This window comes from Haliotis rubra, unplaced genomic scaffold (genome assembly GCF_003918875.1).
Source record: "Haliotis rubra isolate DU_JTF1 unplaced genomic scaffold, ASM391887v1 Scf241, whole genome shotgun sequence".
NCBI lineage: Eukaryota > Metazoa > Mollusca > Gastropoda > Lepetellida > Haliotidae > Haliotis > Haliotis rubra.
In genome coordinates this window covers 267,386-294,272 of record NW_025766459.1, presented here as the reverse complement: position 1 = coordinate 294,272, position 26,887 = coordinate 267,386, and the positions used below count along the sequence as shown (strand labels likewise).

Below are 26,887 nucleotides of genomic sequence, written 5' to 3'. Positions count from 1 at the left end.
CTGATCTGATCATGATTTCCAGTATTCAAAGAGTCATCTCAAACATGAAAGAATCGAAAACATGAGTTTTGCTTTCGGAGGAATTGAAGCAGATATTTGAATAAGGAGAGACAGGATGGTGGGGCTGATCAGTGTGGGACTGAATCAAGTCATGTTTCTAGACACCAATCCAATAAGGCCAGCCATAACCCAGCAGTTGAGAAACATTCCCTACAAAATGGAACAATATCCTGGCTGGAGATCTGGTGGATATCGAGCTGACTTCCTTTACCAACGATTGATCTTGGGCTTCAAACATGGCAATATAGTTTGATTTTTCCCCAATTACAATCAAATTGCCATTTATGACACCTGTGATGTAGGCAGTTAATACTCAACCAACAGTCCGTTTAAGAAAAAGGACATTCCATTATGGCAAATGTATGTCACATGATATTGTGGTATAGACGCCTACTGGAAGTACTTGATAATGATGTTGACATCAGACAGTCTGACTGACGTAGCAAGGTAACGACACTGAAATATGAGTCAGGGCCCCGTTCCTCAAGGCGATCGTAGCGCTACAACAGTCGTAAGTCTATGGTAAAGTATGGGAGTTACGATCAACTTTGCGCTACGATCGCTTTGAGGAACGGGGCCCTGGACTAGAACATATTAAACAAAAAATGTAAAAGAGAGAGTTCCATCAATAACCACAAAATTTCAATGTACAAGAATTCAACTAGGTGCAATTCATCACTCTTATCACCAACAGCTGAATTGTCCTTGCAAGGTGGAACCATGTTTTGGATTCAATTAACAGTTCTAGAAAACTGTTTCACTTCATGAAGAACCAAGGGACTTGAGCGCGCCAGTGACATTGATTTTGTCTACACTTCATCCAGCTGACACAGAGGACTTCAGCTCCGTTCTTGTAGGTCCATTAGTGCAGCCAGGAGAAGGAGCAGATCTCAGTCATGTTTCATCCCCCCTCCGTTAGTTCATATATCAACTCACCCTCAACTCACAATAGGGTTGACTGCATTCAAATCCACTAAAGGTTCTTCCAGGAAAAACATTCCTGCAGAGATATCAATCAATTTCTTCCTCACCTTCAACCTCAACCATTTTCAATCTAATTTCTTACTGAATACTGAATTTTAGAAATGTAGTAAAGAAGCAAATACTCCATTAAAATTATTAGGCTTTCTATAAACATGCAAATTCTATCCATTAAGACTGTGTTTTATCAGTTGTTCCCTGTTCAGCTCTTGTTGAAGTGGAAACGACTGCATGAAGTTTATACATCCTCCCATGAAGGTGTAGCACCTGACACTGTAGCAACAGGGTGTACAGTGCTCAACACAGAACTCCTATACTTGTACACACCCTTACAGCAGGAGCAACACTATGTCAGGAGCTATACATGTACACACCCTTACAGCAGGAGCAACACTATGTCAGGAGCTATACTTGTACACACCCTTACAGCAGGAGCAACACTATGTCAGGAGCTATACTTGTACAAAGCCCTACAGCAGGAGCAACACTATGTCAGGAGCTATACATGTACACACCCTTACAGCAGGAACAACACTATGTCAGGAGCTATACTTGTACACACCCTTACAGCAGGAGCAACACTATGTCAGGAGCTATACTTGTACAAAGCCCTACAGCAGGAACAACACTATGTCAGGAGCTATACATGTACACACCCTTACAGCAGGAACAACACTATGTCAGGAGCTATACTTGTACACACCCTTACAGCAGGAGCAACACTATGTCAGGAGCTATACTTGTACAAAGCCCTACAGCAGGAGCAACACTATGTCAGGAGCTATACATGTACACACCCTACAGCAGGAACAACACTATGTCAGGAGCTATACATGTACACACCCTTACAGCAGGAACAACACTATGTCAGGAGCTATACATGTACACAACAGCCCTACAGCAGGAACAACACTATGTCAGGAGCTATACATGTACACACCCTTACAGCAGGAACAACACTATGTCAGGAGCTATACTTGTACACACCCTTACAGCAGGAGCAACACTATGTCAGGAGCTATACTTGTACAAAGCCCTACAGCAGGAACAACACTATGTCAGGAGCTATACATGTACACACCCTTACAGCAGGAACAACACTATGTCAGGAGCTATACATGTACACACCCTTACAGCAGGAACAACACTATGTCAGGAGCTATACTTGTACACACCCCTACAGCAGGAACAACACTATGTCAGAGCTATACATGTACACACCCTACAGCAGGAACAACACTATGTCAGGAGCTATACTTGTACACACACCCTTACAGCAGGAACAACACTATGTCAGGAGCTATACTTGTACAAAGCCCTACAGCAGGAACAACACTATGTCAGGAGCTATACATGTACACACCCTTACAGCAGGAACAACACTATGTCAGGAGCTATACTTGTACACACCCTTACAGCAGGAGCAACACTATGTCAGGAGCTATACTTGTACAAAGCCCTACAGCAGGAACAACACTATGTCAGGAGCTATACATGTACACACCCTTACAGCAGGAACAACACTATGTCAGGAGCTATACATGTACACACCCTTACAGCAGGAACAACACTATGTCAGGAGCTATACTTGTACACACCCTTACAGCAGGAGCAACACTATGTCAGGAGCTATACATGTACACACCCTTACAGCAGGAACAACACTATGTCAGGAGCTATACATGTACACACCCTTACAGCAGGAACAACACTATGTCAGGAGCTATACATGTACACACCCTTACAGCAGGAGCAACACTATGTCAGGAGCTATACATGTACACACACCGTTACAGCAGGAGCAACACTATGTCAGGAGCTATACATGTACACACCCTTACAGCAGAGGAACAACACTATGTCAGGGAGCCATACATGTACACACACCCTTACAGCAGGAACAACACTATGTCAGGAGCTATACTTGTACACACCCTTACAGCAGGAGCAACACTATGTCAGGAGCTATACATGTACACACCCTTACAGCAGGAACAACACTATGTCAGGAGCTATACTTGTACAAACCCTTATAGCAGGAACAACACTATGTCAGGAGCTATACATGTACAGCACACTATGTTACAGCAGGAACAACACTATGTCAGGAGCTATACATGTACACACCCCTTACAGCAGGAGCAACACTATGTCAGGAGCTATACAGCAGGAACACACACCCTTGTACACAGCAGGAACAACACTATGTCAGGAGCTATACATGTACACACCCTTACAGCAGGAGCAACACTATGTCAGGAGCTATACTTGTACACACCCGTACAGCAGGAGCAACACTATGTCAGGAGCTATACATGTACACACCCTTACAGCAGGAGCAACACTATATCAGGAGCTATACTTGTACACACCCATACAGCAGGAGCAACACTATGTCAGGAGCTATACATGTACACACCCTTACAGCAGGAGCAACACTATGTCAGGAGCTATACATGTACACACCCTTACAGCAGGAGCAACACTATGTCAGGAGCTATACATGTACACACCCCTACACCAGGAGCAACACTATGTCAGGAGCTATACATGTACACACCCTTACAGCAGGAGCAACACTATGTCAGGAGCAACAACACTATATCGAGTCTGTCATACAGACCCTGAAACAAACATATCCAAGAAAGCCCACAGTTTTGGGATGAAGAAAGTCTCAGGGTTCCTTTTCATTATACATTTTTTTGTTATGAACTGTTTTTCTTCTAAAATATTTTCATTTCAGAGACTAGTTGTTAGTCAACACTACACCAGGACCAACACTACACCAGGACCAACACTGCACCAGGAGCAACACTGCACCAGGACCAACACTACACCAGGAGCAACACTACACCAGGAGCAACACTACATCAGGCACTACACCAGGAGCAACACTGCACCAGGACCAACACTACACCAGGACCAACACTGCACCAGGAGCAACACTACACCAGGAGCAACACTACACCAGGAGCAACACTACACCAGGAGCAACACTACACCAGGAGCAACACTACACCAGGAGCAACACTACACCAGGAGCAACACTACATCAGGCACTACACCAGGAGCAACACTACAGGACCAACACTACACCAGGACCAACACTACACCAGGAGCAACACTACACCAGGGCAACACTACACCAGGAGCAACACTGCATCAGGACCAACACTACACCAGGAGCAACACTACACCAGGACCAACACTACACCAGGACCAACACTGCACCAGGAGCAACACTGCACCAGGAGCAACACTACACCAGGAGCAACACTGCACCAGGAGCAACACTACACCAGGAGCAACACTGCACCACACACTGCACCAGGGAGGCAACACTACACCAGGACCAACACATCAGAAGCAACACTCAGGAGCAACTCTGCACCAGGAGCAACACTACAACAGGACCAACACTACACCAGGAGCAACACTACATCAGGAGCAACACTGCACCAGGACCAACACTACACCAGGAGCAACACTACACCAGGACCAACACTGCACCAGGAGCAACACTGCACCAGGAGCAACACTACATCAGGAGCAACACTGCACCAGGACCAACACTACACCAGGAGCAACACTACACCAGGACCAACACTACACCAGAAGTAACACTACAACAGGAGCAACTCTGCACCAGGAGTAACACTACAACAGGACCAACACTACACCAGGAGCAACACTACATCAGGAGCAACACTACATCAGGAGCAACACTACACCAGGAGGGAGCAACACTACACCAGGACCAACACTACATCAGGAGGAACACTACATCAGGCCATCTACTGGAGTAGATACTCTACATGATCAACGCCCTTTAGCTGGAATATTGCTCAGTTATACAACAAAACACTGCATTATCTGGCCACTGTATCAACTTAGGGCAAGGGTCTACTTTGTCTAGCAAATGTCAGACCAGTAGTGTGTCATTCACTTTGTGTCAAGCAGTAGTGTGTCATTCACTTTGTATCAAGCAGTAGTGTGTCAGGCACCAATGTGTCAAGCAGTAGTGTGTCAAACACTAATGTGTCAAGCAGTAGTGTGTGAGGCAGTAATGTGTCAAGCAGTAGTGTGTGAGGCACAAATGTGTCAAGCAGTAGTGTGTCAGGCACTAATGTGTCAAGCTCTAATGTGTCAAGCACTAATGTGTCAAGCGGTATTGTGTCAGGCACTTATGTGTCAAGCAGTAGTGTGTCAGGCACTAATGTGTCAAGCACTAATGTGCCAAGCAGTAGTGTGTGTCAGGCACTAATGTGTCAAGCAGTAGTGTGTGTCAGGCACTAATGTGTCAAGCTCCAATGTGTCAAGCACTAATGTGTCAAGCAGTATTGTGTCAGGCCAGTATTTTGTCCCGTATTGTGTCATGCATCTCCTATGAGATGAGTCTAGAGGTGAGGTAAGGGTCTACACAAGATGGAACCACGTTCACACACAATCAAATTTTCCATTGATTTTGAAAGTGTTTCATGGCCTGCAGCAGTTTGGGAAGCAGATGCTAGTTGGTTATCACAAACAGGAACAGATGAGGTCCACGGTTAGGAAGTGAATTGCAAATTGGGTCACAAAAAAATGATGATCTGGCAAAGAGCCATCCAGCCCGGACATTTCAACACAAATTCAATATACCGGAGTTTCAAACTTTCTCTGTTAACTGTGGAATGAATATTGCATAATTAACATGACTAACAAATATGGTGGGAGACCTGTCTGTCTTAAAGCAGCCTTTCCTTACAATATCTGGGCTAGGATCTGAGAGTTGCAGGTTCTCAAGAAATTATGACACCACAAAACATTGAAAACACTGGTAAACTAATTATATGCAACAGGTAAAGAAAATGAGTTGCTTTAATGCCAAGAGTATCTTCTAGGGTCCCAGTACCATTTGTAAAACAAGGAACCTTGGACGGAGCATAATACTCTCCATGGAGCCCAGTACTCTGTGAAACCAGCTCCATCAATGAAGCTCAGTATCCTCAGGGAAGCCTTTAGAAAGTATATTCTGTAGAGCCTATACCAGTGTGTACATGATGAATAATGAAATGCACTGTGAATTAGAATCTTCTACTGGGATCATGAACAAAGTTCTACCTTACTGTTCTAAGCTACTGCTTTACATGAAATCATAATGCTGTATATGAAATCATAATGCTGTATATGAAATCATGCTATATATGAAATCATGCTGTATATGAAATCATAATGCATCATAATGCTGTATATGAAATCATAATGCTGTATATGAAATCATAATGCATCATAATGCTGTATATGAAATCATAATGCTGTATATGAAATCATAATGCTATATATGAAATCATGCTGTATATGAAATCATAATGCATCATAATGCTGTATATGAAATCATAATGCTGTATATGAAATCATAATGCATCATAATGCTGTATATGAAATCATAATGCTGTATATGAAATCATAATGCTATATATGAAATCATGCTATATGAAATCATAATGAATCATAATGCTGTATATGAAATCATAATGCTGTATATGAAATCATAATGCATCATAATGCTGTATATGAAATCATAATGCTGTATATGAAATCATAATGCTATATATGAAATCATGCTGTATATGAAATCATAATGCATCATAATGCTGTATATGAAATCATAATGCTGTATATGAAATCATAATGCTATATATGAAATCATGCTGTATATGAAATCATAATGCATCATAATGCTGTATATGAAATCATAATGCTGTATATGAAATCATAATGCTGAAATCATATATGAAATCATAATGCTATATATGAAATCATAATGCTGTATATGAAATCATAATGCTATATATGAAATCATAATGCTGTATATGAAATCATAATGCTGTATATGAAACCATAATGCATCATAATGCTGTATATGAAATCATGATGCTGTGTCCAACTGTGTATGTTCACTAGAACAATGCACAACTTTATTCAAGGTAAAACAAATAGGCTTTGAGGCTCCACTAAAGCAACATCGAGAATGACAATACATTGACTCATTTTTATATACCCGTGAAGGTCAGGGCTAGAATGAACCTTCAATAACCCATGCTTGTCATAAGAGGCGACTCTCAGGATCGGGTGGTTAGGCTCACTGACTTGGTTGACACATGTCATCGGTTCCCAATTGCGCAGATTGATGCTCATGCTGTTGGTCACTGGATTACCTGGACCAGACACGATTATTTACAGACCGTCACCACATAGCTGGAATATTGCTGATGGGCCGTAAAACTAAGCTCACTCACTCACTCTAATTTTATATGCTTATGTTCATAAATTCTTCGAATCAAGAACCTATCATCCAGTCTAATCAGTAAATGATCTATACTGGGGAAACAAAATGCTATAAACTCTTCTGATTCAACACTTTGTCTGTATTCAAAAGATGTCTGCAGTATAAGAACAGCAAATCTCTATCCAGGGGGGTCGTCTTCTCCGAATAAATAAATTGAATCAGTTGCAAGCCATGGGATTCACTTACTGAGCCTACCATCTCTAAAGCCATCTCAGGCTCCGTCACTTCAAGTAGATAGTTTCTACCTCGTCTCACACAAATATTGACCCAATGCCTATTTTGGGACGACGTGGCAATTTTGAGAAATACTTGCCAATGTGAATCTATGTGACTATTGTGGCTTAATTTGTGTCATTTACGAGACTTTTTAAAGTGACGATGAAGTAACTGTTGTTTATATATAGCCCAACACAGCTCGTATCATGCTGACAAGACAATGAGAGAGTCACGGACGTCATGGCAACATCAAAGTGACTTTCACCAAAGCTACATAATTACATTCACTTATCTCTCATTATTGTGGGTGTCTATGACATGCTCACCCTTGAACACCTTATATGAACACCTGGTGTCTACACTGATTTTCAGTGATGCATACATATAATTTGTTTTCACATCTTGTTATTTAAGCCAAATGGGATACTGTTGGGATAATGTAGACTAGGAATTGTCAATGACATTTTAATATTCAGTTGAAAGAAAACAATACATTAGGGAAACATTATATATCTACAAAAAAAATGTCATTAGATAATAGTACAACGTATGTTCCTGGGATTAGCTTTAAGGTCATGCCAACTGAGCTTGTAAGTGGAATTGTCCTCCTCCTGAAATTAATGAAACACTTTTGTGAAGATAAGAGGACCACTGAAAGCCTCCTCACTATCAGCAGCGTGTGTCAGTGTCCCTCCTTGGGGGGCAACTGGGACGGGGCCTACTTCATCACTGAAACACTCATCTCCACAGAGACTTCAGTCATATGAAAACATGAAGCACTTTGGAGAGTTCACTATTCCTAACATTTAAACAACGAAAATACGAATGAAAAGGCTCCAACAAAAGACCTCACAGACAACTGTTACGATTCATGGGTTTCAATACTTTTCATGATGCAAATCAGGTAAAAGTTTCATAAAATCAATTTTATGTTACATTTAAATATTTAAATTTTATGATTCTCATTTGTTAAGGTTTCGGAGCACTGAACATTTCAAGTCCCAGAATGAGCTTTGAATCACAAACATATGCTCTGCAGTGAGGTCTCTTACTGACAAGGTAAAATACCCCCCTCACTCACCCAGACCCTGATGGTCTCATACAATCACAGACATATGCTCTGCAGTGAGGTCTCTTACTGACACGGTAAAATACCCCCCTCACTCACCCAGACCCTGATGGTCTCATACAATCACAGACATATGCTCTGCAGTGAGGTCTCTTACTGACACGGTAAAATACCCCCCTCACTCACTCAGACCCTGACTGTCTCATACAATCACAAACATATGCTCTGCAGTGAGGTCTCTTACTGACACGGTAAAATACCCCCCTCACTCACCCAGACCCTGATGGTCTCATACAATCACAGACATATGCTCTGCAGTGAGGTCTCTTACTGACACGGTAAAATACCCCCCTCACTCACTCAGACCCTGATTGTCTCATACAATCACAAACATAGCACTACTACCACACATTATACACATTTAGATGGGATGCTCCATATTGATTTCTACAAATCACAAATGAAGATATTTGAAAGCATCATGATATCGATTTTCTCAGTTTCAGAGCAATTCGATATTTGGATTTATTTTTTGCCATTTTCAGCAAAAGCTCTTCAATTGTCTCCGATTCAATTTTTTGAGCAAGCAAACATCTCACAATTCGACAACTCCCTCTCTTTAATTTCAATCACTTGACATTATCATCAGAAATCACATTTTGCTAACTGTACTTGCAATATTGATCGCGCAAACAACCATATCGCAGGAGAAGAAGTTTCCTCAAGCCATTAGCTGTGTCTTGTACAAAAGTGAGTATCTTTAGCGTTACCATGGATAAGGAATAATATGGGGTGTTTCCGTGTTAATCAGCAAGTGTCTCGGTGATGTGGCCCCGACCATGATACACACCTGACTATTTGTGGATGTTTCTGTCCGGGAGGATGCTTATTAGTGAGTCAATAGCAAACAGTCTCAAGTTCCGAGACACACGTGGAGTCTCTCTGTCGTGGGCAGATCAGGACATGGTAAAATATACAATAATGATAATATTATAAGATGGTATTCATGGGATTGAATATTCACCACTTGCTTATAAGATAAAAATTAACAAACAGAAACATGGCTCAGAAATAAAATATCAGTTAACAAAAATAGACGTTTATTTTTCTACTTTTCTGTATTTCTGTATTGGTCTGAATGGTGAGCGAATGAATCTAAATATGTTTGTCTCCCTGATGGCTGAGGGAGTGAATCTATATATGTTTGTCTCCCTTATGGTTGAGCGAGTGAGTCTGTTTAGGCATGAATAAACAAAGCCATTTACAGTGTGGTCAATCGTAACACGTTATATTTGGGGTAACAATTTCTTAGGAATGTAAAATGTCTAGTACGAGATGAACAAGTCACATCTGGCATTCGAACTAACATGCAAACACAGCGATGTAACCCACCCATCCATCGAGGCTTCCACAAAAATACAAGCCTGCCAATTGGTAGTCACTGAGAGTGTGAGTAATGAGTGAGTGAGTGAGTGAGTCCTCCCCATATTGAAGTATGGTAAAAGATTGGTGATTTCCACGGCTTTCAGGATCTTGACATTGTCACTTTCCAGGCCTAGTCACAATCATAGGGTACTAACCTATTCTGCCCTTGAACTTACACTCTTTTGAACAGGATTTACACAACATTAAGACAGATTGATTTACATTAATAGTGTAACACATCATGTGTTTAATCCATTGTGTAACAAGTGTCCTCGAAAGACAAAGATTTGAGTTTCCACATCATCATCACATTGTCTTCTTTCGTGATGACCAGAGGTGTCCATGTCCCTTCTCTATGAGCATCTGCTGTACAAAACCCCAGGCATAATGGCCACACACCACCACATGAAAAACAGCTACACACAGCCCCAAGCATAATGGCCACACACAACCCCAGGCACATGTCTAGACACTACTCATTTAGCAACCAAGCCAACCCTCTGCTTGCCCTCAAACTGCCCAGTGTAACTATGACCAGCTTCAGAGATATGACATATGCACCACTTTTACAATAGATACTGACATGAATATATACTGTTGAGGAATGAGATGATAGCAGCATTACTTTCTTTCCCTCCTGGAACATTAAAAATTAATTTAAACAAAAAGAGGTACCTGATAATCAATTCAAAGCAAGCTTAGAAAGTCTACATGACGAAGCTATACCAAACTTTTAGTCTAGTTGGCAGTGATAGGGCCCACACAAAGTCTACCGTGTCTACAGAAGAGGCGATGCCCCATCTTTCAGTACTGTTTACTCTGCATTGAATGGAGCCGTCAGCAGCTTGAGGAATGTCTATTAGAGCAATTCTATCCTCATAGGAACATCAAAGGTGTAGAAGGTGAGTTGTGGGAGGGGGGAGGGAGGGAGGAAGGGCAGGGGCACATCACACAATATACATAAGACTGCTTGTCATCATGGCACCAGCACAGAGTGTCTGCATGGAGATGCACTCGGGATGCTTCATGCATTAGATCAACATTATCGTTATTAACCAGTATCTGGTTCTAACACTTTACAGCTGGGAGATAAATTCCACAATCTTGTCATGTCATGTTATGTTTCAGTAGATCTGCCTATAGCTATCTCAAGGTAATCTTACAGTTCTGGATATAATAAGTGCCCTGTTGTTACTGAAATGATCAATATGAGAGTGAGTGAGTGTGTGAGTGGGTGGGTGTTTGGGTTAGTAAGTGAGTGAGTGGAGTGAGTGAGTGAGTGAGTGAGTGAGTGAGTGAGTGAGTGAGTGAGTGATGAGTGAATGAGTGAGCATGTACAGCATATGAGGGAGTGAGAAGGAGGATTGAGGAGTGAGTCATGAGGGAACAATAAGCATTACAAGCACAGGGACAGAAGTATTGTTCTCATTAGGGAAGATCATTACAACACACCACTACCACATAGAGTTCACTTGATAATGACTGATCAGATGCATATGACCTTCCAGCCATGAGAGAGGGTGACTACAGAGACCATAAATGTATCAAACTGTGACCAGCTTGATAACAGATACAGCAGGGTATGATATATGTCCATGATACACTCTGTGTACAACACCAATCATTATCGCCAAGTAATGCGGTAATTATTTCCACTTACAACAAGGTGTGCTTGATTCCAGACCCTGCTAATAATTAACAGGTAATAACTGACAGCAGATTATGTATCTTACATAAGGCTGCATGTTTGATTCATAATAACTGGGTAGAACACAACTCCATGTTAACACTGCTAATTGCTTACAGCTCTACACCAGCAGGAAAGGCATGAACCTGCCAGCAATACCACAGGGTGAAGAACACTTTTATACCATCAGCTAAATCAGTTAGACAACATCCTGAGCTCAGCGAAGATGAAAAATTATTGAAGGAAGATTGTGTTCAATGGTCTGTGGTCAGTTCCAGTGTACATGGACAGTGGGAAAAGCCTAGTGGTTAAAGTGTTCGCTTGTCACTTTGTAGACTACTGATTCCCCACATGGGTACAATGTGTGAAGCCCATTTCTGGTGTCATCTGCCGTGATATTGCTGGAATATTGCTAAAAACAGCATAAAACACACTCACTCACTCACTCCAGTGTACATTAGCAGTGAGCAGTTTGTGAACTTCAGATGAATAACATACTTAAGAAATCTGGAAATGGCAGATAATGTTCTGTTCAGCAGTCTGTGTTTCAGGCAAAAGATCCTAGTGTGGTTCAGGCAAAAGATCCTAGTCATAACCTATGTTAAAATCAAGGATGAGTCCCTGAGATATAACTACTATTGCTGAAGACTTCAAGGACCCCAGGACCCTACTTAATTACGAACACCGTTATGGGTTCCACAAACATTCTGGAACTAAATGAATAAACAGAAATCTCCAGAGTATACAGGAATCTGCTGATGCCATTGTCTGAATGAACATGTTCAGGTGTGTACACCTGTTTATCGTTGGCATGAGGAGTTATCAGCTCAGTTTGTTTACAAGATCTGTGTTCAAAAGACAAGGAGTATTGTCTTCCTCCACATCAAGCACCATCAACTACAGCAGCGGCACGTGGCAACAGAGCATCTGTGGCGATACAAGCGCTAATATCCCAGGGAATTAGTTCCAATGTACCAGGTAACACCAACACTCAGGGGAGACAGACATCCTGATGAGGGCAGCACAGCCTCTCCACTGAGATGGAGCAAAAACTGACGCATTTGAGATTTTCTTGTTGATCGCAGTCTTGGAATCACAAATTTAAAATATTCTTTATCCTGAAGCACCTCTGACATTTAAATATCAAGTATACAGGTGCTGGAGCAGTTGCCAAAAGCTACAACTATCTTCCAACATCCACATGTTGGTTCAGTAGCTCACCTTCTGAAGGGCATGATAAGTCCATATCTACATGAAAACATCTACAGCACACACAGCTGATCAGGAGCTCATTATCCTCATTTGTCTTATCTTAACAACCAACACAACGCTGAGACTACAACTGCTGAGATAAGAAAGGTGTTGCTATGTCGCTTATAAGTGTATGCCAACAGCTTCAATATGGTGTGGCAACTCACTAAAACTGCTGAGATAAGTAAAGTGTTGCTAAGTTGCAGGTGTATGACAATGGCTTCAATGTAACTGAGCCACTACCTACAACGCTGAGACTACAACTGCTGAGATAAGTAAGGTGTTGCTAAGTTGCAGGTGTATGACAATGGCTTCAATGTAACGCCACTACCTACAATGCTGAGATAAGTAAGGTGTTGAAATGTTACTAGTGTTTGACAACGGCTTCAAAGTTCAATGTACCACCAAAGATTATATCACATCACTGCAACTAACTTCCAGACTATGCCGCCTCACACGATGTAATACATCAGCTATTGTTTCCAATTTTGTACAAAAATCAATTTCTGTGGGATTAGATTACATCAATTCCACTTCAAGTCAATGGGTCTTGTATTCATGATTGATTGGCGTCCTCTGCCACTGAACACCTACGTTCAATTTACTTTAATCATGTTTAAGACAGCAACATGGCCGATTCCCAGGGGATGGTACAGCCTGACATCTGACATTACCTCACACCACAGCACACCAACACACCTTCCTTCTCCACCACTAATCCTTCACTAATGAAGACAGGATCTTCAAAATAGAAACTTCCATCTTACATTGAACACAACACCGACACCTAAATTGACGGGAAGCTGTTTTTAACAGAAAATTTCATCCTGTATCAATTTCCTTGCTGTCTTGCTTGATATTGCTGTTTCCATGAGGATGTGTTTTCAGTGTATCCTGTTTCCCTCATTGGAGCTCCCCATCTTGCAGGATGACAACATCAACGGAGCCTTCAACAAGAACATAACTAGGACATGGTGTTCTGTCCATCGGGGAAACTCAGATTTTGTAGCATTGATATTTCTTGTCTGGAAGGTCTTTCTTACTGATAGATTTTATTGCTGCAATCAGCAATGTTCCTACTATATGGCAGTGTGTAAATAACAAAGTTTGGACCAGAAAATCCAGTGATTGATGTTATGATTAACAATTCATGTCATCAGGTAATAATGACTCTATGAATAAGGTCATCAAAACAGCTGATGTTTAAAATCTGAGGCAAACTTCTAACAAGAAGTGTCTGTCTGTAGTTGTATATTATAAGTTGTTCACTAGTCTCGAGGGGGGCATGGGCTCTTCAGGCTCAGGGTACATAAACAAACATCGAGGGTACATCAACCCATGGGCCCCGAGGGACCAGTGAACAACGTATTTATCTTACTGAACACCTCAATGGTAATTTTGAAATGTTTGAAGCACGGGTATCGCATCATAGTATGGAGTACCAGACGACAAGAATTTTATTTTAGACTTATCTCCCTTCCATCGATTTGCATTCGCCAAACATCAGTAATTTCCGTAGATCATACGTGATTCAATGCTATTGGTGATAAAGAATTACTACTACGAAGTACCAAATGAGTTCGGCATTCCCAGCGGGTACATAGAAAATGTTACTCGCTTGTAAGCGGGGTACATTGAAAATAATAGAAGAGCACTCAGCCAATCAGAAAATGACATTTATTTGTGAGGCAAGATAAACAAGAATGGACTAACCTCTGCTCTACAGTGCTAGACCACTGAGATATGACCATGCAGCTTAATATGGATGCCCCACTTAGACGCAGTATACTGACTCCAAAGTAGCCAGTCCTTGTGTTTCTGAGACCTTAATGCCATACAAGGAAACAACAAGTACCATCTTTATGTCATTTCATATTGAACCACTACCATTTATTCGCCAGAGCAAACACTTTATCCACACCACCACACGTCCAGAAAATAATAAGGCCCTTGTCATAAGTGAAATGTTTAAGAATCAAATGCAGAAGACATGTAGCAACTGCACACCTCAAGGACACCTCTCAACACTGGCAACAGATTCTTCAGTCATACTTGCTCATAACAAACATTTGTCTTGAGATTTACACAAAACGCTGATATTCAGCAGTGCAGAGATTGGCCTTTCAGACCCTTGACTTTCATGCTTAAGTCTGCACACTGCAAATAGCATCAGTCTGGAACAGTAAAAACCATGACATGATAAATGAGCTGGCAACTTGCAGCAAGAACAGGGACAACACTGTCTGCACGGAATCTGTCACCTGGAAACCTGGAGTTATAACAGAATATCTGGCTGGCCACACATACCACACTGACATCCCCTTCTGATGTAGCTAATGGCCAATCCACTCCAGAGGCAGCTGTATTAGCCTGTCCCACTGTCCCCGAACCATGTTTAACCTTATGACCTCACTACAATGCTTCAGTCAAAAATAAAACAAGTCTACATGTTCTAAGTTCTAAATATCCAATCTCACTTTGGTCCTTGTTCAGTTTGAATGGCGTTGTTTGTTTCTGTCTCAGATACTGCTGTAGACATCTGTAGTGTACGAAGCAAGTAGCAGGAAGAAGCTATTGGTCACAGTGATATGCACATTATTCCAGGGATGTGTATTACTGTGTATTACTCACACCTGCAGTGAAGAGCTAGCTACTATCTCATCTCCCTGTCACCACAGATCATCTGTATACCATACTAGTGTTGGGAATTGGTTGAAATATCACAGTTGATGATTGGTTCAATACCAACGAGCAATCATTGAAAAGAAATTGGTTATCATCATATTTCAGATTTTCCTATTCAGGTTGTTATTGTAGATACATATAACGTGGTTCTCTGTTGTTGTTTTTTGTTTTTTGTGTGTGTGTTTTATTTAGAAACTGTGCAAATTGCATTTGCAAACTTCACATCCAATGTAAAATGATCCAAATTGCTACTTTAAAGTGATGACTAATATATCATGAACATAAACTTCCTGGAGTCTTCAAGAAATATTCAGTCATGACTTTTCAGTAAGTGAAGTGAGTTTTCTAAGAATTAAACATGTTTACAGGTTTTGACAACTTCTAAGATATCTTCCATCATCAAGTGTTTCAAACACTAAAACAGTACTTCCTAAATTGTTTGTGTTTGATTATGAGAAAATGCGATTGATTGCTTGGTCATTTGGTCACTGCGACCAATCTTTGATTATTTCAAATAATCGGAACACCACTATACCATATACACCAAACAGGGCATCTATTATCATTTATCGTGGTTAATGAAGATACATAAATGGGTTATGTACTGCCCAATGTATTATTGAGATGGAAATTATGGATGTCAACTTATGTAAAATGATTGCGAAGTCAACGTTTTGGAGTATACACTTACTGGAAAAAGTTTCGTCATCAGGTGATATTACACTTTCTTTCATAGCTCCATAGAAGACAATGGCAACGTGCAAATAAAAGGATTACAGTTATCATGTTTATGATGATTAAAAACACTAAGTTTACAGTCTCTGTCCTATATTTGCACTGTTTTCCTTCTGTCACTGACCTGGTGTACAACAACCACCACCTGTATAGTTGACAGGGGGTACTGTATGAGTACAATAGACTAGAACACGCTGGATAATACAGACAGGAGTCTACTTATACAATAGTATCACAGTGCTAACTCATGGATGCATATACACTGATGCAAACACAAATTAAGGTACACACTGGTGAATAACTGTTTATTCAATACTTCATAACAACACATAAATCACAGTGAAAAACAGTCATGTACGTTATCAGTATATCGGCATCCCTATACTTAAAGTATCTTCAGAGGGCATGCTTTCCATTAGCACTAGCATCTGGCTCTATCAAGAGAGTCCATTAACAATGCTCTGGCTCCATCAAGAGAGTCCATTAACAATGCTCTGGCCCTATCAAGAGAGTCCATTAACAATGCTCTGGCTCCATCAAGAGAGTCCATTAACAATGCTCTGGCTCTATCAGGAGAGTCCATTAACAATGCTCTGGCTCCATTAAGAGAGTCCATTAACAATGCTCTGGCTCCATCAACAGAGTCCATTAACAATACTCTGGCTCAATCAAGAGAGTCCATTAACAATGGTTCAATCAATGCTCTGAGAGAGTCCATTAACAATGCTCTGGCTCCATCTGGTCCATTAACACTCTCTGGCTCTATCAAGAGAGTCCATTAACACTGATCTGGTCAATTAACAATACTCTGGTTCAATCAAGAGAGTCCATTAACACTGATCTGGCTCTATCAGGAAAGTCCATTAACACTGATCTGCAGCTATCAGGAGAGTCCATCAGCACCAGCATCTGGCTCTATCAGGAGAGTCCTTAAACAATGATCTGGCACTATAAGGCGAGTCCTTTGAAGCTGACCTGGCTCTACCTGGGAATCCATTAATGGTTATATGGCTCTATCAAGGGAAGCTGTTGAAGGCAATCTGGCTCTATTTGGGGATCTATCAGTGATCTGGCTCTATCACAAGAATCCATTCACTTGTGGCATGCTCCACTTGATGATCAACTATTTCACTCATGTCTCATTATAACACAAGTTCAGATCACAGCTTATCATAGATGGGGATTTTAATGATAGAACAAAAACAGTTACTAACCCCTGAACTCTTGAGTGCGTTTCCGACCAGAACAGAAAAGTCAGTTATTTGTAACATAAATCTACTTTGCTAATTAGTCTTTATGACGCCCAACATCACAAGTTTCGTCCCAAAGGACTGGAAATGTAAAATATTTGTGTCTATTTTCAAATGGTGTGCGTGTATGCAACACCATATTTTGTAACAGGAAATACAGAGGGTTTTTTCCTATGCCCCAGTGCATAGAGACACATAGCTGACTACCAGTTACTGCGTCTCCAGCTGTCAATCCTTCACGCAAACACAAAGCATATAGACATGCTCCATGATGATAGAACCATTTGTCTTTGAAAAATCACCTACAACTAGATTCTACACAACCAAACACACTAATCATACAAGCACATGACATGCCAACACAGACATGTGTCACCAAACATACCACTGCAAAAAACAGGGAGATAAACTTGACCCTTCTTGAAGGGTATTATATTAACACTGGTGATACACTTGTTACTCTTTGGGTGAGTGATGGAATAAGTAAGTGAGTGAGTTTGAATGGGTGGAAATAAATGTCTGAATTGTTGTGAACAAGTGAGTGAGTGAAAGAATGAGTGAGTGGTTGTGTGAGTGGTTGAGTGAGTGAGTGAGTGGTTGAATGAGTGAGTGGTTGAGTAGTTGAGTGAGAGTGAGTGGTTGAGTCAGTGGTTGAGTAGTTGAGTGAGAGAGTGAGTGAGTGAGAGAAACTAAGATTATATGTACACATACAACAAGACTTTCCAACCTATTTCTGAATGTCTTGCAGCTTCTGAACAAACCTATCACTGCATACAGATGACATTAAGCATAACAACACATTAACCAGCGCTGAGATGAAGTATCACATGTTTATGCCTAATTTCACCAAGGAGATAGGGAAACTATTTCATTACTGACATCAAAGAAAACTGCTGACTGCACACATTGAGGGCAACTGGCCTCCTTGATTGGCTACTGGGCACTGAGATTCTTGTGTCAATACACACAAGAGAACTACAGTAATGTCTGCCATGCACTGCCAGCTCATCACATCAGGAAAACAAAATCAGAGCATTGTGGCTTCTCTGTTACATGGTCTAGAAGTAATCCCTTTCAACAACATCCAGACAGGATAACTGCATTCCTGTTTTAGGTCCTCAGTTTGTTTGGAAAATACTGACCATGTGTAACATGTATGATTTAATTACTGTTTGTTTCAAAGGTCAAGGTGACCTGATGAGGGGGAATATTGCATATGCCTGACCTACAGGAACTTGCCCTGTACACCTGTCACCTGAACTGACAACATCAGACCTACAGGAACTTGCCCTGTACACTTGTCACCTGAACTGATAACACCAGACCTACACAGGAACTGAACTGACATCAGCCCTGTACACCTGTCACCTGAACTGACAACATCAGACCTACACAAACCTACACCTGGACCTGAACTGACAACACCAGACCTACACAAACTTGCCCTGTACACCTGTCACCTGAACTGACAACACCAGACCTACACAAACTTGCCCTGTACACCTGTCACCTGAACTGACAACATCAGACCTACACAAACTTGCCCTGTACACCTGTCACCTGAACTGACAACATCAGACCTACACAAACTTGCCCTGTACACCTGTCACCTGAACTGACAACACCAGACCTACACAAACTTGCCCTGTACACCTGTCACCTTAACTGACAACACCAGACCTACACAAACTTGCCCTGTACATCTGTCACCTGAACTGACAACACCAGACATACAGGAACTTGCCCTGTACACCTGCCACCTGAACTGACAACACCAGACATACAGGAACTTGCCCTGTACACCTGTCACCTGAACTGACAACACCAAACATACAGGAACTTGCCCTGTACACCTGACACCTGAACTGACAACACCAGACCTACACAAACTTGCCCTGTACACCTGTCACCTGAACTGATAACACCAGACCTACACAAACTTGCCCTGTACACCTGTCACCTGAACTGACAACATCAGACCTACACAAACTTGCCCTGTACACCTGTCACCTGAACTGACAACACCAGACCTACACAAACTTGCCCTGTACATCTGTCACCTGAACTGACAACACCAGACATACAGGAACTTGCCCTGTACACCTGCCACCTGAACTGACAACACCAGACATACAGGAACTTGCCCTGTACACCTGTCACCTGAACTGACAACACCAAACATACAGGAACTTGCCCTGTACACCTGACACCTGAACTGACAACACCAGACCTACACAAACTTGCCCTGTACACCTGTCACCTGAACTGACAACACCAGACCTACACAAACTTGCCCTGTACATCTGTAACCTGAACTGACAACACCAGACCTACACAAACTTGCCCTGTACATCTGTCACCTGAACTGACAACACCAGACCTTTACAAACTTGACCAGCACAACAGTTTTACCGTTTTTACTGTTTCAGTAGCGAGGTATTATGTTTATGTTGCTATTTCCACGATTAATGTGGACCTTTCTGCATTTTTCTGCACAATGGGAAAGTTTTCTTTGGTAGACCGGGACTTGAAAGATCATAGACTTAAACAGTCTGTATAGGTTATATTAGTTTCAGGTTCCACCTAACAGGGCTGACTGACAGGCTAGGCCTACATTAACTTGTCCTATACAGCTATCACCAGAACTGACAACACCAGGAGACAGGCCTGTACTAACTTCACAGGAAAAAGATCAATATTTGTGTAGGGAGACGTGCTTTGAAGATTGATTTCAGATATACCTTTAATAGTGGGTACTTATAACATTCTACACAACTCTGACATGATCAATAGTAAGGGCAGGTTAGATTTCTAACTTTATTGTATGCTTTGGGTTTATGTTCTTGATTTTTTTCACATGAGCATCATGTTCGATTTGTTGATTTTTTAAACTTGTTTTGAATATCTTTCTTCTTTGAAGCCAACTATTGGCAGCTGTTTGAAGTTCGAGGCAGTGTTGCACAAACAAATCAATTCTTTCTTAAGATAAAAATCAAATGATCTGAAAAAATTACTTAGACCTGTTCTCACCCAGAATATTTTTGTAGAACACTCATTAATACTTGCAAGAGTTTTGAAAAAAGGGTTGCTAAGTAACGAAGATATGCAGACCTGTAAAACAACTGGCAGTGAAAATACATCCCACCTTAGAGATCGATCATGTATTGTGAGGTTGGAGGAAAGTGTGAATGAAAAAAATGACACAGCAAAGGTTTATCACAACTATACAAAGAAAATAACATTGTTCTCTCTTTTTAAACAAAAACAGATGTAAATATGAACATTATTTAGAGAGTTTTGGGTCAGGGAAACAGTTTTATTGAAATATATAACATGCATTTGGGTGGACCATGAATGAATATCACATAAAAAGGGGTTTGGGGTTGGGCGGGAGGTGTGTAAACTATAATCTAAATCAGAAGACCAATTACATCGCCCCTAACAACAATACATGTCCTGCACCCTAAGGTTGGAACCTAACACTATCCTGCTACTCTCTGGCCAGTACTAATTTCGTGCATAAGTACAAATTTCTTAATTGTTAAAAAATAACAACAGCATGCAATTTTTACAGATGTTAATAAAGCGTTTCTAACCCTACCACACTATTCACAGCAAGTATCCAATCGTCCTGGCCTGAACCTTACCAATAAGTGCTCAATAAAAAGACTCGGAAATAAACTCTGTCACTTGAAGACATTTGTTCCATAAATAGACATACTAGTGTCATAAAATTGTCTGCATTCCTAACGAAATCGGCAGTGTTCAAAAACAAGAGGGATCTTTGAACGTCCAGCTTTGGTGATACAGTACGTCATCAAAGGACCGCTGGATCTTTAACATCCCCAGCAGCCTGGATCAGACTGGTCCAACTCAGGGACTTAGTTGCACTTCATAGTAACCCAAGATCATTGGTCACAATATCAGTCACTCGATTGTCTGGTCCAGATTCAATTATTTACAGGTGCCATTATCTACCTGGAATTTTGCTGAGGCTAACAAAGGCAAGCAACAAGCATACACAACTTTCATCATAATTCCAAACACTGAGTCTGCAGTGCGAGTTTTTCAGCATGAGGAACACACCAGTATCCACAAAGCCAGGGAGAGACATTACCCTGCCTCCTCCCCTAATCCCCACTCACCCCTGCTACATCGCCCCATCTATCCCCTTGCAACTATTCCCCTTCACTTCTCAGCTGTCAATAGACATTGCGATCACCCAACTCAAGGCTTCCAACATTGCCACAAAATTTAAATTCTTTGCACATCTTTGAACCAAATTGGTGATCAAGAAATGCTACAATTGAGTTGTCACAACAGAAAATCAATGGCTAGCCCCTGATGCACTAGCAGAGCCCCGCGGAAATATATCAGAGAAAAATCAGAACCCACAAACCATGCAAGTCATCCTGAACACTGATCAATTGGGTTTGATGAAGCTTGGAAGCAAAGATGGTCTCCTTTTATCATTTGATTGCTTTCCAAAATGTCAGGCATGTTGAGCCACTTGCTGCAGAAGCTGCCAACCATCACAGCAACTGACTGCACATCTCTGGGGGCGTGGATCATGGGGTTCAATATGGCCAACTCTGTGTTGGCAGTGGAATAAGGAGTCTGAAACTTTCTCACTGGAATTTTCAACTGATTAATGGATTGTGTCATTTTCTAATTAAAGCAGACTCTATTTCACATGTTTTAATTAAATGTTACTGAAACCTGTAATTGTTAATTCAGGTGTGAAACACCCATTGTCAATGGAATTGGTTACTTGTATCAAAGGCTGAATATTTCACACATGACAAAATTTGCTGACTATGTTGGAATTAATGGACTTGTCACCCTGGCATGAACAGACAAGCAAATGAGTAAGATTTTATGCCTTTTGGCAATATTCCTGCAACACCACAGCATAGACACTATAAATCGTCATCATACATATGGGGATTTGAACCGACACCATACAGTAATAAGGAAATGATTTCACCAACAGGTTATCAACAATGGGTGGGATAAAGCACAAAGAAGGACCAGGTTGGATTCCCCACATAGGTACAATGTGTGAAGAACATTGTGGCATTTCTTCCCCACCATGATACAGTGGAATGTTGCTAATACTAGTAATAGTGACATACAACAATACTCACTGACTACTAAAATATTTTTCCTCTGCAGTTAAATCTTCATAAAAACAATTCAGTGTGAACGAGGAAGATCCGTGTTTAATGTTTATCAAGACAACTGATTGTTATGGGGGCGCGGTGGGCGAGCTGGCTAAAGCGCCAGGCTAGTGATCCTGCGAGCATGAGGTGCCGGGATCGAGCCCACCTGTGACCGGGTGTAAAAAACCTTGGAGTCAACTTTGTGTGCAGACTCTTTCAGTGTTGTCGCAACCCCTAGTGTACAGTACACAACCCTGTACACTTAAAAGAACCCACGAATCCGTTGGTATATGACCAGATGGTGGCCACATGAATATGTGCAAACACCTAGTTGCAGGTATAGCAACGTGCAGTAAACTTGGACAAAATACTGTGACTATGTGTCCCAGTCCACCCAGCTGTGAATGGGTACCTCGTACGGATGGAAAAGACGCAATAATTCGGTGCGCCTAGTGGCTGCAAGAGTTGTATGATCCCCAGGGAGTTGAGATTGATAATAAGATGTGCCGTTGAGATTGACATCCAATGATCGAGGGAAAAACTACCAGCGCCTTGAGCATGCACTAGTGCGTGGATATGTGCGCTATATAAATATCCAATAATAAAAAAATAAAAAAATAATTATGCAATCCCTGGCTGTTGGTGGACAACACTGGACCTGGAGTACACTACCCTCACCACTGCCTAGACACTGATACATAGTTGTCAGGAAAGCCTGACTGTGTAATCACTATGTCGTGCCACAGCTCTCTAACAACTGTGATCCACTCGTGACTTGCAGGACAGTTCCCTCATGTCAGTGTTGTATTTATGTGCAATATATAATCAAACAGGAAACAGATCGATATACCTCCAAATCTGAATCTGTTTTTGTTTACAGAAACTTTTGTTGCCTTATATATCTGTTACCGTAAACTTTTACCAACTTTTTAAGAAAGCTATCATGTAGTTCAAATTCTTCAGTGTGGCAAGTATGATTTTATGCTTCTATTTCTGTAATCGGGACACAAAACATTTGTCTGCAATGTGCCCAGTGGTGACTGGAATCTTTTAAGAGTGTATGAAAGGGGTGACCTTATATTTGTCAACTTGGACCAACATCCCCAATATCTCGGAAAGAAGTGAGTTAAACTCATACCAGCCATTCTTCAAAGGCATTTAGAAGTTGGTGTAGTAATACAAGACAAATCTTATGGATAACAACTAGCTAGCCCAGAAACGTTGTGAAAAATAAATCAAGAAGTTGTTATCCATAAGATTTGTCTTGTATCATACCAGCCACTTCCAATCAAATCACTATGGAAACCATGGAATGTGAGAAAAAAAATATCAATATTTATTACTTGCCTGTGGAAGATACTGCAGTGTAATACTTTTACGGCAATATCACACTAGTGTAATACCGCAAGACATACGACTCCATAATGGTTACAGTTATGACGTCACAATGATAATGCCTCTGTTGCAATAGTGTTAGACCTTGCTTGACTCGTTTCTAGAGTAAAAAACAGAATACTAAACTTGCTTCCGTGAAATACCATTTTTGTTAAACTCGTGAAAGATTTAGTATCAAACGAGCAAAAGTGAGTTTGATACCAAATCACTAACACGTTTAATAAACTTGGTATTACACGGAAGGTCGTTTAGTATCCTATATACATCCTATGGTAACCTTGCTCCAAGGCTGTACTGAATGCTGAGCCCATGGATGTATAGTAATTAATTCTTCGAAGAGGCAAGTCTAGATATTTTTAGAAATTATCATTTAAACTATTAATTTTTACCTTAGGGACTTGTGCATTTCTAATCTTATGGAAATGGTTTTTCTTTCTCATTATCGTGTACTGCTTTTAATTACGGGTCTGAGAAAATATCCTCCCAGTGATGAGCCAGTAACTGGACTTCCACCTGTCAGTATCTCCTACTGCATGATATGCTTTATCTGGTGTAACCTACCTGCAGGAGATATTCAGATCTATTTAAGGAACAAAGCCGTTAAATCTGATGACACAAAGTTTGCTAATTTTAATAAGAAGGATTAAATAGTAAGGCATCACATAACAGTATCTATGAACTGCTGTAAGGTGTATCTAACTGCCAACAGTCTAGCCATTATGTCCTTCACAGGTGACTTCACACATGTTTTGGTGCATGATTGGCACCTGTGGAGCAATCAAAGGCATTAAGTCTGTTCTACATAGGTGAGTTCACACGAGAGTTTGAGGAGCACCTGCTGAAGGGGATGCTAACAAGATGAGGCAGAAACAAGATGTACAGTACATCCATGAAAACACAATGCTGTTTAGAAAGTGGGCAAGTGTAATTGTAGGACTACACTTATTCAGTAAATTTTCATATTCATATCTGAATCTGAAAAACATGCCTGGTTTGGTTTGTTTCAATAGTTAATGTGTGTGTGTGTGCGTGTGTGCATGTGCGTGCGCGTGTGCACACGTGTGTGCAGGCACACATATCAAACTTAAAGTTGGTAGACAACTATACCCCCAACTCACCTATAACAAATAACTAGTCTCACAACATGCTTATTATGTCTTCATGTCAGGATGAAAGAGTAAATTCCAGAGTTATTCCTGACACAAATAAATCTAGAACGGTTTTCGCACAAACGAAATTAGTCTGTGAAATATCTTCTGAAGGAGAAAGGCCTTGTACTTCTCTTTGCCAGAGAGTAATGTCCCTGAGGGTTGAACACATCAAGTTCAAGAAGTGCATCCAGAATCTGAAGCAATAGGTTATATTTTTAAACTCCTATGGAGATTACATATGGAGGATTCATTCCATAACTGATTTGCTTGTTTGATGCTGCACTCAGCAGTTTTCCAGTTATAAGATGGTGGCCTGTAAATAATCAAGTCTTGACCACACAATCCAGTGATTGACATTAGCAAGCTTTGATCTAAGCAACTGGACATCCACCAACCAAGACCCCAAAGCTGACCACCCAATCCCTTAGTAACCTGCTACAACAAGCAAGGGTGACTGAACACCACTTATAACCTGGATCTTCATGAGTTGAAAATGGTTTGGTTGGAGTTCACTGTTTCTCATTGTCTGGCATGTCTATCACTTCAGTTATGTCCAGTGTCAAAATTGATAATGCCAGGGTTCCATCAGGGCCAACAGACTTTAGAAACTGCAATCCTGAGGTCCTCATTCTAAAGAAATCAGCTTATTGTGATAAATCAACAAGGGAATTTACTGCAGGCCAAACGGACCTATACAAATTTGAAACTTTGAGTCCCGACAAGAAATGGACCTGCCATGGACCTACAGGCAGGCATATAGTTCAAACACAGGTCACATCCCACAAAGTACCCAATGAGTACCGCTGAGTCACGATACATGAAGGTAATAATCCTGCTGTGAAAATGATCAATTCACTACAAATCAATTCTATCATACACATCAATTGTAGATTTGAAACCATATTTCAATTACTAACATACAAAGTTGACTCATTGTATTAACAATGTTATCATTATGTGCACTGAACCCATGGACTTATATCTCAGACTTGTAATTCAGACAGCATAAAATTGTTACAAACTCTGATCATGCCGTTGTCAATTTGTACAAGTCTACGAACAGCACGCAATACAAAACACACAATATCATCACATAAAATAAAAACAAATGCAGTAAACACACCCATTATCGGTTCTCTGAATCTAAAACAGATTGAACTGATGAAGCTTTTTCTGTTAGTTACTGTAATGACCATTATTTCAACATAAGAGTGGAAATCTGATTTGCACATACCAGATTTTCACATGAATCCAGATGACATTTAAACACATCATCACCAGTAATTGGTTTCATCTTTGAGACTCAGATCTATAGAAATTGTCCACACCCATCCACCACACACAATGCAAACTGGCTGAGGAATGACCAATAGGTGCTCCAAAACCAGTGTCATGGAATTGAGAGCAATGTGTAGGGATTCAGATCAGTGTCCATGGGTTCAGATCAGTCTGCATGGGTTCAGATCAATGTGCATGGGTTCAGATCAGTGTG

General features: G+C 41.0%; 1 protein-coding gene across 1 annotated transcript in view; it reads right to left on the bottom strand.

Annotated features, from left to right (window-relative positions):
• The window catches only part of LOC124278749 (inositol 1,4,5-trisphosphate receptor type 1-like), a 217,190-nt gene that overhangs the window by 153,780 nt on the left and 36,523 nt on the right, over positions 1–26,887 (bottom strand).